Here is a 14,647-nt window from a genome sequence, read left to right on the forward strand (position 1 = left end):
TGGGTAGACAAAATAATCCTCCATGGGGCTCCTTGTGCTTTCTAATGGATTGGGGGAGGGGGGGTCTTAGACTCCCACAACTTTGAGCTGCAGTGGTAAAACTGGTCACCAAGTCCACGTTGAGTGCATGCACCAAGAGGCTCCCCTTGGGGCTGACAGGCAGGAAAATAAATCAGTTGCTTTCGTTAACACAGCTTGGAGATATCGCAGGCAGCAGAGGCACCGAGCCCCTGTACCCCTGTGGAGCTGTTGGCTTTCTGGGCGCTCTCCTAAGAGGTTGCTATAAACAATCCCCCAGGCCAAGGTCCTGGGGTGATCCTCCAGCCACCTGTGAGACCATTCTGCTTCTGTGTGAGGGAGGGAGCCACGCTAAGGAGCCCAGAGCAGCTGGAGCTCCATCTATCCCTAGCCAAACAAGCACCTGCAGCAGAAAAAGCCAAACAGGTGCCACGATCGTGAGGAAAGGCAAAAGCCCATGTGTGCCTGCACATTGTATGGTGAACACCACGCAAGTCACAGCACACCAGTAGGTACCCAAGCCAGCTGAAATGGGTTTTCTCCAGGACTAGAACTGGCCAAGTCAAGACAGTACAGCTCAGGGTGGACACCGTTAACCCCAAGGGATGTCTCCACCAGTCAGACTGCTCTGGGCTCTGGCCAGGCTCAGGCACAGCACCAGGACTGCTGTTGGGAGGGCAGGAAGGTTTGACACTTCAGGCTAAGTGGAGACTATTGAATGTTTTAAAAAAAAATCCCCTCTGTGATCACATTCATGAGTTTGGATGGACAAAATGAAAGGGAGATGCTGTATGGGGGAAAAAAATGAAGTAATTAAGTCAAAAAGGATCAATTTTGTATTTAAAAATAAATTTTCTAGTAAATTATTCAGCGTGTAGTTGCTGAATCAAAACATGCCAATCACTAGATCATCTGGACCCAAATGTCAGCATCTGCTCTAGGCATAGACATATCTTTTTTACTGTATGATATAGATAAACTCATGCATTAACTGGCTAGTACAAGTTTGAGTGCTACAGAAAGCAAAGGAGAGAGGCTTGAGTGGTTTCTATTGTCACCAGAAAAGCAAGATTATCCTAGAATTCCAAATATGTCCAATCTTTATTTTTAGTTAATATGTTAATCCGCTTAACAAAATCTCCCTCTCTTGCAATGCCCCTCTGCTTTCCTGCTTGTGGGATAGAAAATGATCTTGATTATAAAAGAATCCTCTCAGGCCTTGTTTTCAGTCATTTTACCACAAACACAGGAACTTTTCTGTGCCAGTCAGGCAGTACACCAGCACCATGACTTTCCAAGCCAGGCAATGTTTCTGCCACCTGTGTACCGTAAGCAGGAGGGAGGGAGCACCATGTGCACGCCCATGTGCTCTCTCTGCTCTGGGCTCTTCTCAGAGGCTTCAGAAGTGCTGGGGTCAGCTCTGCATTCGTTTGCTTTCCATGCAAGGTCAGTCTTTCTCCCCACAGGGACCCCAGCTAACTTGCTAGCCCCAGCCAAGCCCTTGTTTTTGGAGGCAGTGTGCAGCTAATCACGATTCCAGTTAGCTCAGCTGCCATGAAGATGGCTACTCACATCAGATACGCTATGGGGTTCTCTGATGCTGGCAAGTACAACAAGCCACATTTTTGCTTTGATCAAATACTCTCATCAGGAACAAACTGATGAATGATAGCTTTTGGAAAGAGATTTTGTTGCAGGTCAGGGAGATGTGGGACATGCTGTACAGCACTGGACCACAGGGTTTCAGAGACAAAGGCTGCAAGCAGAGAGAGCCAGAGATGAGACTGGGACCTGTAAAACAAGCTGGTCATCCAGGGCCAGAAAGATTGCGGAGTTCAATAACACTGTTAGTCACCATGAAAATATTGGAAAATGTAAACTATGGGTGAACTTCTCATGGACTAGAAAGCTAAGCTGACTCCCGGAGAATCCCCTCTGAACTGGAGAAAGGAACAGTATGCAACCACAGACTCTCAAGTCAGCTACCCGTGTTCAGTGACATGGTCTGAGCTCTTGTGCCTCCAGGCAGAGGTGGCGGGGTTAGAATTAACTGTCTCTAACCAGTATTGCTGTGTTTTCCTTTGTCTCTCCATAGAAATCAGTGTGGCCACATGCTGTGTCTTGTCCTGGAAGATCCTGTACTATTTTTCCTAGAAGCCCTTGCAGCAGAGAGAAGCTATGAGAAGCACAAGCCTTGGCAGATCACAACCTCAGAAGGCAACACAGGAAGAGACCGACCCATAATAGTAGTTTGAATCTGAGGGGGTTTTTTGAAGTGTGATTTTGTGAGCCTCACAACAGCTCGCTGGCCCTGTTGTTTGCTTCGGTGGTGGACCTTTCTGCAGATGGACATGGATACTTACTAACAGCTTATTTTCTCATTTCCAAATGCCATGTGTATGCCCCCACGGTATGGAGATGGCACTTGGGGGTCTGGCTGCTCTTTGGCAGAGTGTTGGGTGGCTAGTTACATGCTAAGAGGCAAGCCTTGTAAGCAAAGGTGGCCAGAGAGGAACAACCCCCACGTTAGATTATTCTTCTTGGCTATTACCAGATAATATTCCAAAATCTCTCAGATTGGACAACAGCACGACAATTCACCACCACTTTGGAGAGTTCTGTGCTGAGCTGTGTATAAACTTGTCCCAGGTGTTACGATCCCCACAATACTGCTGTGATTCATGCGATAGCTTTTGTGTTCCTTAAACACCTCAGCTGCTGCAGCACAGGACTCTCTTACTCTTGCTATTTGGTTTTTTGTTGCCTTTTTTTTTTGTTTAAGGGTGAGTTTCCCTTCCTAATGGATCATTGCAAGATAAGGATGGGTGTGGAAGAGGGCTGAAATGTGACCTGGTGATGTTAGCATCAGCAGACCTGCCAGCTCACTGCCTTCTACTGTGGGTGTTTCAGATTATTTAAGGACTTCCCAAACCAGCATAGCCACTAATCACAGGAGAGCCTATAACGGCCCTTGAGCCTAGTACAGCCCCAGGGCCCACACGCCGGCAAAAAGGTAAAAGCTCTCCATCTCTGTTGGACATGACAGGTTCAATACAGAGAATTTCCTTTGTGTGCCACAAGAGGTTGACTTGCCTTTTCTCCACGCAGAAATGTGCTCCCAGCAAGTCCTGGAGGAACGCAATTTACCTCCAAAGGAGAGGGCTGCGTTTAAAGAGCTCCAGAAGATGCTGCACCCCACAGTGGCACAGCAAAGCCACCATGCCTGTTACAGCCTGAGGAGAAAGCAGACGCCTATCGGTGAACTCACCCGGGCTGGTATGGCCTTTAGCAGGAAAATAACAAACTGGTCTTATTCCATAGAAAATTTGAGGGCCTTCTACTCTTCTGTGGGTTCATGGGAAATCATAATACCTTTTTTTAAAATAAATTTTCCTGTTTCAGATTGTGATGATGACAGTCCAGAAGTGTGAATCTCTGGTGCCTGCAGTCCCCACTAGCTTTACTTTGGCAATAGCTACTCCTTTGCTTTGACAAAAACAGATGACTCTTGCTGTAGCACTTCCTAGTGTTTTGAAACTGAAAGGTGCTTTCCCAGACACTTCACAAGACAGAAGCCCTGCACCTGCCAAGGGAGCTAGAAGGGAGCTGAGCAGGCTGGGCAAACAGGCAGAAATGGAGTCAAATGGGTGCATTTCCATTTAGCGTTTCAATATTTTCAACAGAAATCCATTTCAGTATATTGTTTTTTTCAGCAGAAAGAAAAAAAATATTTATAAAGAAAACCTTTAACTAGCTGTGGTGGCAGGGATGGTGCCACTCTGTGAGCCACAGGAACCGTAGGAAATCTTTCTCTTGCCCTGAATCAGCTCTGAAAGAAGCTCTTGTACATCATCATTAAATTGCCTCTTCCAGACTCACTACACATTGTACCATTGTCAGTGGTTTGGCCTGAACAATCTAATATTTAAAATGATGTGTCTGGATTTCTGGTGACTAAAAACCGAAGAAGAAAAGAGCTTTTCCTTACCCCTGCTCACAATGCCTTCCCCAGTTTTTATTCATCTTGATAACCTCAGCCATTCTCTGCTCCTGGATGAAAAAGAGTTGCGCAAGTCTTGTTGAAACCGCACTCTTTCCACCCAGACAAAGGTGCACCACATCGTTATGGTGACAAGAATATTCAAGCTGTGTATACATCAAGGCCTGGGAGCGCATTCGTTCATGTAAAACAGAAGAGAGGCATTTCATTTCTTTGTATTCCTTTGAAAATGTCCACTGAGATGACACAAACCAGACTCAGCCTACACAAGCCTGAATGACAAGCCCCTGTGTGGGATAGGTAGTGAAACCTTCCTGCTCAGTTAAACCCAGATTATTTGAAAGAAGCATCTCAGGAAAGAAAACTGAATGTTGTGCCAGGCAGGAAAATCAAGGTGTGTGATTTATTGGTGTCCGGCTTGCCTCTCCAGTGCTCTTACCTCACCTTAATTCTTCCTTGTATGCTTTCTGTCTTAGACTTCTAAGCCCGAGGTGTTGAGGGAGAAGAAAGCTGACTGAACGTTCATTTCCTGCAAGGGTTTCCTGCATGATGTAAGAATGAGACTGGGAGCAGCAAACAGATCCTCAAACATTAACTGTGTTGGGACGTTTGAGATTGTGTGAAGCAAACAGTACTCAGAGGCTCGAAAGAAAGTTTTTTTCATGGGTGAGTTTAACCATTAGGGGATTATTTTTTTTAAGTTTTCTTTCTCCCCAGCTCTCGTAGGAATTTGAAAGTTAAGAAGGGGCCCAACAAGCTGAAAGGAAATGTCCCCTCTCTTCAAGTTTATTATTGAAAGTGGCCAGATGTCATTTGTTTGTGACTAGAAAAGGGAAGTTATAGTTCAGAATGTGACACTTCAAACCCCATGGTAAAAACAAAAGCGAAAACGGAAAAGCATTCAGCTGCGCTCATTTACATTTGTGATCCTTTTGACATGGAGATAAGAACTGAATTTTATCACATTCACGTACACTATGAGTGTTTCGTGTCCGGTACATACAATTGGGTGTTCAGATGAATCTGAAGCCAGCTGGGGTTGTGGGTAGTGGAGTGCTAGTGGAGGAAATACACTACATGAACCAGTTTAAAATAATCTAACGTTAATGGTTTTTTCTTTCCCAGCCCCAGCTGGAATTCTGTCTTGTACTTCAACTCAGAGCTGTGAATTGTTGCCTTGTATGGGATATGAGATCTGCTAAGAAAAGCAATGTAAAGTTCTTCAGCAATGAACTAATTATTCTGGCACTTGTTCTAAGTAATAATCAGAGTGGAGGAGGTAGAAACACCATTACTTGTAGCTATCCTACTAACTTTAACAAAGAGGAGGCACCAGGCAAAAAACTCTGCTACCATTCATGGATTTGTATTAGCATTAAAGATCTTCTGCTGTTGCCAAAGAATGAGATGGCTTATACTACCCTGTAGCACTTACACCAGCAAGGCTCCAACATATCCACCTGAAATCATTTAAGCTGTTTTTCTTTTCAAAGCATGTGAAAGAGATGGCATGACGTCAGGTTCAGGTTGCCTAGACCCAAGCCAGTTGCTATGAACTTCTCCAGTGAAAGAACGTCCTGGAATAAAAGATACATTCATGCTACAAGTGTGATTCACCTACCCTCTCCATAAGTCTGCACAACAGCCAGTCACAATTTCTATGCCGTGAATAGCCAAAGAGTGTGACCAAGAGGTGAGACCAGCAATTCCTGTCCCATAGGCTTCCAAACATGAGCAGAATGTCATGGCTTCCAGCCATGTTACCAAATGCTGGATATGCCCTGAAAAACAAACAAAAGTCTCTCTGCTGTCACTCAGATTCTCTGCAAATTTCTTCTCACGTGTGGTCTTTTTCTGTGCATGTGTATGAGATCAAGTCTTGCTAATACAAATGCCCACAGAAGTGCTGTCCAGAAGCATTTTTTTTTTTACCGGACAGGAATTACTGCCCTTGAGTAATTACATCTTGAATGTAGGAGTTCTTAGACTGGGAAGGGGGTAAAATGTGTTCAAGTTTCTGTGAGTAATCTAATGGAAAGAATAAAATGAGACCTGTTCAGGCCATGCTGGTTATTCCTGTGTTAGTACGTTCCCAGGCACCAAAACCTGTTTATGTTGTTAGACTGTTGTTGGGGTCCTTGGCACAGTTCTGGCTAATGCCAAATAACATTATCCTAAAATTTTCCCCTTGTGTATCAGGCAATGGCACAAGCCATGGACCAGATCCATTAGGTAGAGTGAATGTGCCTATCCCGTGCTTTGGTGGGCAAGAAAGTTCGGGACTATGGATGTACCTAGAACATGCCTCTAGGTCTCGGGGTTGACAGAGTTTGGGTTACTAGCAGATATAGCTCCAGAAAAAGCAAAATGATTTTTGCTAATCTCACTCCCACTATCACTAGTCATACAATCATCATATTTTGGAAGATTACAGGAGACATACTAGAAAACTACTGGAGACAAAATCCAAGCTTTCTGGGGGGAAAAAACCCCAACAAACCAACCAAAAAAAACCAACAAGGAAGGGGGACAAAAATCACACTGAAACACTCAACAGAGGAAATAGCCTGCCTGGGATGGGCAAAGGTGACTCTGAGCCTGAGAGTCCCCAGGTGTGTTTTCCAGGTGCCACCGTGGAGAAGCTGCTAGCTGTGTACCAGGGCACATGGAGGCAGAAGCATTCAGCTGTTCAGGCTGTATTTGTGTACCAGTTTGAAGAGTTTTGACTATTGCTAGTGATACCTGTGCCACAGAACAGGGCTCCATAAGGAGAAGAACTCCATAAAGAGGAGGACTCAGAGGGCCACCTGATGGGTACATTTCTGGTCATGCTGTCATCAAGAAATCAGATCTTATCAGGATGCCTGTAAAATCATCTTGGGTACAAGAAGAGAAGGGGTTCATAAGCCATTATCAAAGGGTATACATCAGCATTCTCAAACTGATTAGTGGAATGTGCTTTGAGAAAGAAGCAACTTTGTGTTCTCAAGGAGATCTGCAGAGCAGCAGTGAAGGAGCTGGGTGCTTGCCTCAGTATCAGAGTGAACAACGCTGACTGGTCTAAAGGAACAAGGCAAGCTCCTTACCGTATCTGTCCAGGTACTGCAGGAAGGCTGAGGAGTCACTCGAAGAGCTGTACAAACCAATTCCTTGTGCAAACAGTACTACTACCTACTCAGAGCAATCAGAGATCTACACAGTCAATGTGGATGAAAACTAAACTTGTTTTCGTTAGAATAAAACTAGGGTGGGATCATTGAAAGCCTTTGAAACAACGCGACACCTGTTAGTCACACTGAGTGCTGTTACTGCCTCTGTGAGATACAGCTATTGGCTCTGTCTCTCATGTGTCAGCATTATCCATCCCAGCTGGTTGAAATATTCTGGATTGCTTCACAGATCTGGTACAGATAGGCTGTCTACGAGTCAGTGAACTGCCAGGTCACTGTGAAAACATATTTTTCCTCTGTGCTGTCTTTCTTCACTAGTAATAGCCTAATTGCTTTGGAATTTGACATATACAGGTTGTGAGTGATTTTGTACATTTTAATCTGATCAATTGCTCACAGTAATTTATCATTTTTCAAAAGTGAAGAAGTAAAGGTATTTCAAAATGGAAGCCAAATTTTTAAGTCTTCAGTACAGGATGTATAAAATATAGGAACTAACCCCTTGCCTTAAATGTGTGATCACAGAACAAATACTAGTGGTGGACCTGACACAAATCAGAGGAGACTTTATCTAGCCTGGGCATTGAAAGAACTTTCTCTTCATTTGCCATGCAGCCTGAGCTCAGACTGTCCCAACTGCAGATAATACAAAACCATGCCATATTTGTGGGGTAAAACTTTGATAGGCTCATTTGACTAATTTTGCTATGATAACAATACCAAAGAAATGGCTGACACAGGACTCAAAGGGCGTCATCCAGCAGGCAATCTGCTCCAATTGCAGTACAGAGTTCAACTCCCCTCCCAAGCCTGATTTATGCCTAGATGGAGCAAATCTTTGACATGGTGTGTGGAGCAGTCATCAGTCCTAGCTGGCCAGGATAAAGCCGAAAGGTAAAGTGAGCTGAGAAGAAGCCATTTCAGTTGAAAAGAGGATCTCAGAGATTTCTGTTTCTGGTATATTCCTATAATCAGCAGGGCTTTTCAGCACAAAGTAGCAATGGACCAATTTATCAGTGGATTTGGGCTCGCAGACCGAGCTCAGCCAGAGGATTCCAAGAACATTCCTAGAGGAGCAGTATTTGCTCTGGAACTGGATGCCATCCATCCAGAAATACACCAGATGAAGAAGCAGCTGCTAGAAAGGAGGCAGAAAGCTGGCTGCCATGAACCCTGTACATACTGCTCTGTGTCTAATACCCATGCGGAAATGGGAATTCTGATCTGGCTCACAGATTTACTAAACGGCAAGGACAGATGATGAGTTTACACTGTGGAATGAGGGACACTGACATAATATGGATGAAACATCAACCGTGTGGAAAAAAATTCAGTGATACCAAGGAGCGCTATGAATGCAAGGCTGGATGGGGCAGAAGGAGCAGCGTCTTCTAGCACGGAACATGAAAGGAAGGGGTAAAGCCTGGAAACTAGGATCAAGTGTATCAGTGAACACAGCTGAGATTGAATGACAGAAGACAGGAAAGGCATGTGTCTATACTGATCCAGGCCAAACATAAGTAATGTTAAGATTATGGAACAGAGGGTCCAAACCTGGAGCAGCCTGTAACTCAACTAACAGAGAGAGTAACAAGGGAGCATGGGCTCATCCACGCAGCAGTTTCGAAAATAGGATGAAGCGGGCATCTGACTTAGCGCAGTCAGTGCCTGGCTATTTGTGTAACAGGGCTGTGGGCAAAGTAGCAGCACAAGGTGGGTTCTGAAGGACTCCTGAAGAAATGCTTCAGTGGGTACACAGAGCCAGGCCAGCTCCCGTCCTGGTACAATGGTGCCAGCTGGGTTAGGACCCTATTGACCCTCTGTGCAGGGGTCTCCAAGCTGCCACCCCCTTCAGTCTCGGGACATGATGCAGTGACACCTGGCCTACCCCTGAAGGCAGCCAGCTCAGGCTCAGCAGGATGCATCTGTTCAGGCTCCATACTATGCAAAAACAGCTAACCCATTTTCAGGCCCAGGCTGACTGTGGCAACCGCGGTGGCCTCCTGCTCACACTAATCTACAGTTGTCCACTGATGATGGAGAAGACCTGAGGGAAGTGGTTCTTATTACAATTGGATAATTACAGGTAATGGCAGCTGAATATATGTTTGTGCCCCAAAAAATGATTACACAAGATTCAAGCTGATTATTACTTGGAGATCTTAATATGCCAGTTGTAAAGCCAGTTGAGATTTAGACCAAGTCTCACTGACATTTAATTTCTTAAACAGCACAAAGCTATTCAGGTCAAGATAGTGAAGCATCAGGCATGAATACACATGTAACTGAGGAAGTTGTGATGTACCTGCAACAAGGATGTATTCTGAAGAACTTAAACGTGCATCATGTAGCAGCTACTCACAGCAGTATCAAAAGAGGTGCTGACTGCTGGAAGTGGAGGTTCAGGCTTGTCACATTCTCTTTTCTGAAGTGTAATACAAACTGCCTTGCTGGGGGGTGGATTAGTCTTGAAGACTTCCATTAGCTCTAAGCCAGGGTGTAGAGCTCCAAGAGTCCTTATTCTCCTTAGCACTGCTATTAAGTTAAACATTTGGGATTATCATCTTTATGAATTCATGGGAAGCTGCTGCGAGTATATGAGCTTCTCATCATACCTTGTCATTGTCTAAATGTAAAATCACTTAGGGACAGCAATGGCCAGGAAGAAAATTTTGTTTCACAGTGGTCAGAATTGTCTAAGCATGAAAAGATGCAAGGAGGGTTTGCTTAGATAGTTACTAGAAAAAAACATTCAAATGAGACAAGGCCTGGGAAATGTATGCCATAGTGGTGAATTTTACAGAATTACCTGCACAGGTTATAATGGAAAATGTTGCTACTTTGTCTCAGAATCCTGGGTGCAATTTAGAGAAACACCAGAGTTTGTTTTTTTCCTGCTGAATGAGGTGGAGGTCCCAGTTCCCTGAAGTGTTTTGGAAATCCCTACCCCTTTTTTTCATGATCTGTAATGCAGCATGTCTGTGTAGACTTGAAACACTTCCTAACACAGCCTTTCTTGCCTGTAGCCTAACTGAAGAGACTTGACCATGCTGCTGAGCATGCGCTACGCAGGCTGGTTCAACAAGGCAAGACACTGTTAAATTCTGACGGTGTCAAACAACACGTTGAATTTTCTTCAGTGGTCTTGAATCCCTGTGATTACATCTTTAACACATCAATAACTTACCCTCTGGTTAGCAAGGATCGCTGAAGCATGACTAATCAGCAGATGAAAGTGTCTTTGTGGGGATTAGCTGTAATGAAAAGAAAAGGGATAGTTATTTTGGTAGTTTGAAATCTTCCATAAATCAAAGCGAATACTGACAAAGCAGGTTCATACAGTAAGAATGAAGCTATTGTGAATAAAATAAAGGCAACAGCTACTTTTATATAAATCACAGGCCAGGACAGCATTTGTAAGTGAGTTCATGGGAACAAGATCATTTAACTTCTTCAGGTGTAAATAAGTGATATCTAGCTAATGTTAAAGCATCCCTAAAGAAAAATAGATGGATGAGTGTCGTTAACAGGGAGTTCCTTTTTTGGTTTTCATTTTCTTTTCTTTTTTGCATGCAAAGGATACCCAGCTGGTTTATCTTGGCCACTTTGTTCTGTGCAGGAACAAACAGCCAACTGCCAGAGAGCAGGTCATAGACAGAGAAACTAGTCTGGATCACTCACAGCAGCTGTTTCTAGCTGATGTAAATTAGAAAGTTTCTTAGTCTTCCACAGTGTGGCTTGAAGGAGCTCATAGGGGCCATGGGGAAAGTGGCAAATAGAGAGAAATGGAAACTCCACACCTTCTGGGGAGTATTCATGTTCAGCTCCTGAACTTTAGACTCCTGTATACTCCTGTGTGGTTAACGTGCTGTATAAATAATCACCCCTTGAGCTCCTCTGGGCAGTGACTCAGAGCACCCACACTGAAAGCTTAACCCTCGTTAATGACTGTATGGGAAGCCCGAAGGCAGAGTGTACGTGTCAGTGTACCTAAGAGCTCCCTTCCCTTTATGTTGTCCTGTTGGTTTATGTTGTGCCTTCTCCACTGCTTTATCGCAACTTTTAAATTTAATCCTTGCAGATGTAAGACCGAACCCCAAAGTCATAATTATAGTATTGGAGTGGGTCTCTGCCTCTGACTTAACTAAACTTCCTTTCAGGTAGCCTGAGGCAAATGGACAAAACCTCTCAGATCAAGGTTTCCTTGTTTTCATCTATGCTTTTGTACAGCCATCACATGTACTTTTTGGAAAAAAAAAAGCTATTAAAACACTTGGTCTGAATGTTGCAGGAACTGTTGCTAAATGGTTGACTGGAAACCACAAATGCTTACTCACCATTCTAAAGAAATGTGGCATTAAAAGTAAGGCTCTGTGTAGAAATATCCACTCATGGTACAGCTCAGCTACCATATTGGAAGGCTTCCCATACTCTGGTATCTTTCAGTTTGAGGGTTTTTTCTTTTATGCCGTCTTTTTCTTCTGCTTTCACAGCACAAGCTTTCATGGGACTCCTGACTGAGTGACAGAGCTCTACTGAAGAATTTGTGAATTAGAATCTTACTCTGAGCTATTTAGAATGCAGCTTGTTTTCACGTTTTTAAGCCAATTTCCACATAACTGAGGCTAATTATTAAATATTTAATATGGATTTCTTTTCTAAGAAATTTTTCCTTCTGCCTATACAAACATGCTTTCTCCTCCAAGTCAGTGGGAACATGTACATGTGTGTGTGTATCTGGGTTCTAAAATCATAGTTTGGTTATTGCAAATTTTCTAGGGAAATTGAAACAAATGACTATGTGGTTACACAGCGACAAGAGCAGGATTAAAAAATAATTTCATGGAGGAATTTACCATACTGCTTGGTATAATTACTCTTCCATTACATAGTTTTTAGGGTCACGGTGAAAAAATGAAAACCCCTGACCAGCAAAACTCTGTAATTCATGATGTTTACATGATTCATAATTTACAATGGGAAGGAAAAGGAACATTATGTGAAAAAATGTTATGTACATTTTTGCACAATACTTTACTGATATATGAATCATGCTTCTCTTTGGTTAACTCAAGGGAAATAATCCCAGTTATGTATGTAAGGCGGTCATGCCCACATGTCTGGGGTTTTTTATATCCAGATTTCAGTGGAAAGAGACATGCTTTTTAAACAGATGGCAAACAAGCCCCTTTCCCCCAACTACTTAGCAAATTTAATAACATAGCTAATTATAGGACCATGTATGTTAATCCACTCATGTGCTTTCTCCATATATTTAATGTCACAAGTCAAAAGGATCTGTGGAATTGCTGGGCAGTGGCAGCTAAATTACATCCAGACAATATTCCCTCGTTAAGTATACTTTTGAGACTGAATCTTTTGGGATTTCTGTTGGCAATCCAGTACAAAAGCTAATTGTAAAATTCTGTAACTGCAATCTGGCAGTGATGTTAAGAGAAGCTGAAATACACCCAGAGGCAGCATTTGCCTCGTCCAAGGTGATGTCCCATGTCACATTTATTCTCAAGGGTCAGAAGGAAGAAGGTGAGGACAGTAGTTCCCTGTGAGTTTTCCCCTTGGCTGCTGACCATGTCATAGGGCCATGATGCTCCCAGGGCTGTTGTCAGGAGCACCACAACCATCTGCTGAATTGAAAGGACTATTCCCTCCTCACTCTGCATTTCTTTTAATCTTTCTGGACCCTTCACTGAGCTACAGAAGACCTGGTCACAACCGATGAGATACTAGACCAGGTATTGATTCAAGCATGTCAAGCACCTATGTACTACTGAGAGCTGCCTGTTGAGGGTCAGCAAGTACCAGGAGCCACCACTTAGACCTGTGAAGCCTCAGCCCTATCTTTGACTGCAAGCAGGAGAGAACGTGAGTACTTCTTGGTGGTGCATCTAATGTTATCTTTCATGTGTTACAGCTAAAGTATGTGTGACGCCATTCATGCTGGAGGTCAGAAGCAACTTTGAAAACATGCCTCTACAAGGGGAGAGGCATGCTAATTATCTGTGAGGACAATGGCTCATTTCATTGTGATTGACAGTCCAGAGTACCTTGTACCAATAAAAACCTGATCTCAAGTGTCAGATGCACTGAGTAAATACGTACGGGGTTCTTAAATAAAAAGCTGTCTGTACAGTAAGGAAAACAAGCTCAAAACTAGACCATCTCTTGGTTAGTTTTATATTTGTCATATGTAAAAGATTTGTCAGTCAGGAAGATCTGGCTGTTTACATCACCAGTTCTTTTTATGTAGAATTCAAAGCATATTGCTAATAAAGTATAAAAATTCGGGTTAAAAGAATGTGAAACTTGTAAAAGAAAACAGTAATACTGTCTGGAACAGGTTAAACACCAAAAAGGGCAGAGAAAATTTGGAGTATCCAAGTTCCATAATCTATGGATCTGCCTACACATACCTGTTTGCTTCAAGTGCTCTTTGTGATCTGTCAAAATTATTTTAAAACTTTTAAAAATGTATGGAAATTAATTTAGTCACGTATCACAGACTAGCTCAGGAAGGAGAAGAGTCTCACAAATCACAGAGGGAACAAGTTGGAGAGGGATTCAGAAAAGTGAGGGTTGATGACGTCTTTTTCTGTGCAAGTGCCATCCTCACCCTCCAAGTGTAGGAGCGAGGTGTCTCAGTTCAGTTAACCATTGTGGCATCTATTTGGTTCCCACAAAATGCTGAAAACTCAAAATATTCATGCTGTAGAAAGCAGCTGAAAGCTAATCTCCTGCTTGAGTTTCCTTGCTAATTTCCATCATTTTGTTGCCTTCATAATTAAAATCATTTTTTTCCTGGATTTTAACTCTTGGAGCTGCCAGAAAAGCAAAACTGAGGTGAGTTTATGGGTTCCTACACTACCCCCACAAAGGCAGGGGTTTCCTCCAGACACTTGGTCCGTTTGTACAGCCCTTGGTGGGGTGCAAGTACTGATGCTCTGGTCTGCTGCTCGCCCCACTTCTGCTGCGGCCTTGTGCCTCAGAACGATGGTCCCACACTTCTGTGCAAGTCTTCACCTGGAAAAGCCTCTTAGGAAAGATTTCCACTGAGACCAGGCAAGTGACTCATCCCTCTCTGCTGCCGCTGGCTTTCCCTAGGGCCTCATCCCCACCCCATAGCTAGTCTGTGCCTTTACTCCAAAGGCAGCGTCCCTTCCCCATGGATGCATTGCTCTAAGGTGCCCCACAATCCTGGAGCAAACCCTCCCCCTTGCCTCGAGTCCTATATTTTTCCTGAAGTCTGCAGGTTCCTTTTAAAAACAGAGCATGCCCTGGCTGCGTGTCTTGCTGGGCAGAGGGCCTACTGCCTGTCATCCTTGATGTCTCTCTTACTACATGTTTCAGCCAGTTGTTTTCTTGGTATTTAAAGGCTCTGTTGTGTTCCACACTTTCAATTAAGAAGGAAAAATGCTCTCTGTGTTGTAAGAGTGAAACTGGC

The sequence above is a fragment of the Leptosomus discolor genome, chromosome 5 (genome assembly GCF_034619465.1).
Source record: "Leptosomus discolor isolate bLepDis1 chromosome 5, bLepDis1.hap2, whole genome shotgun sequence".
Taxonomy (NCBI): Eukaryota; Metazoa; Chordata; class Aves; order Leptosomiformes; family Leptosomidae; genus Leptosomus; species Leptosomus discolor.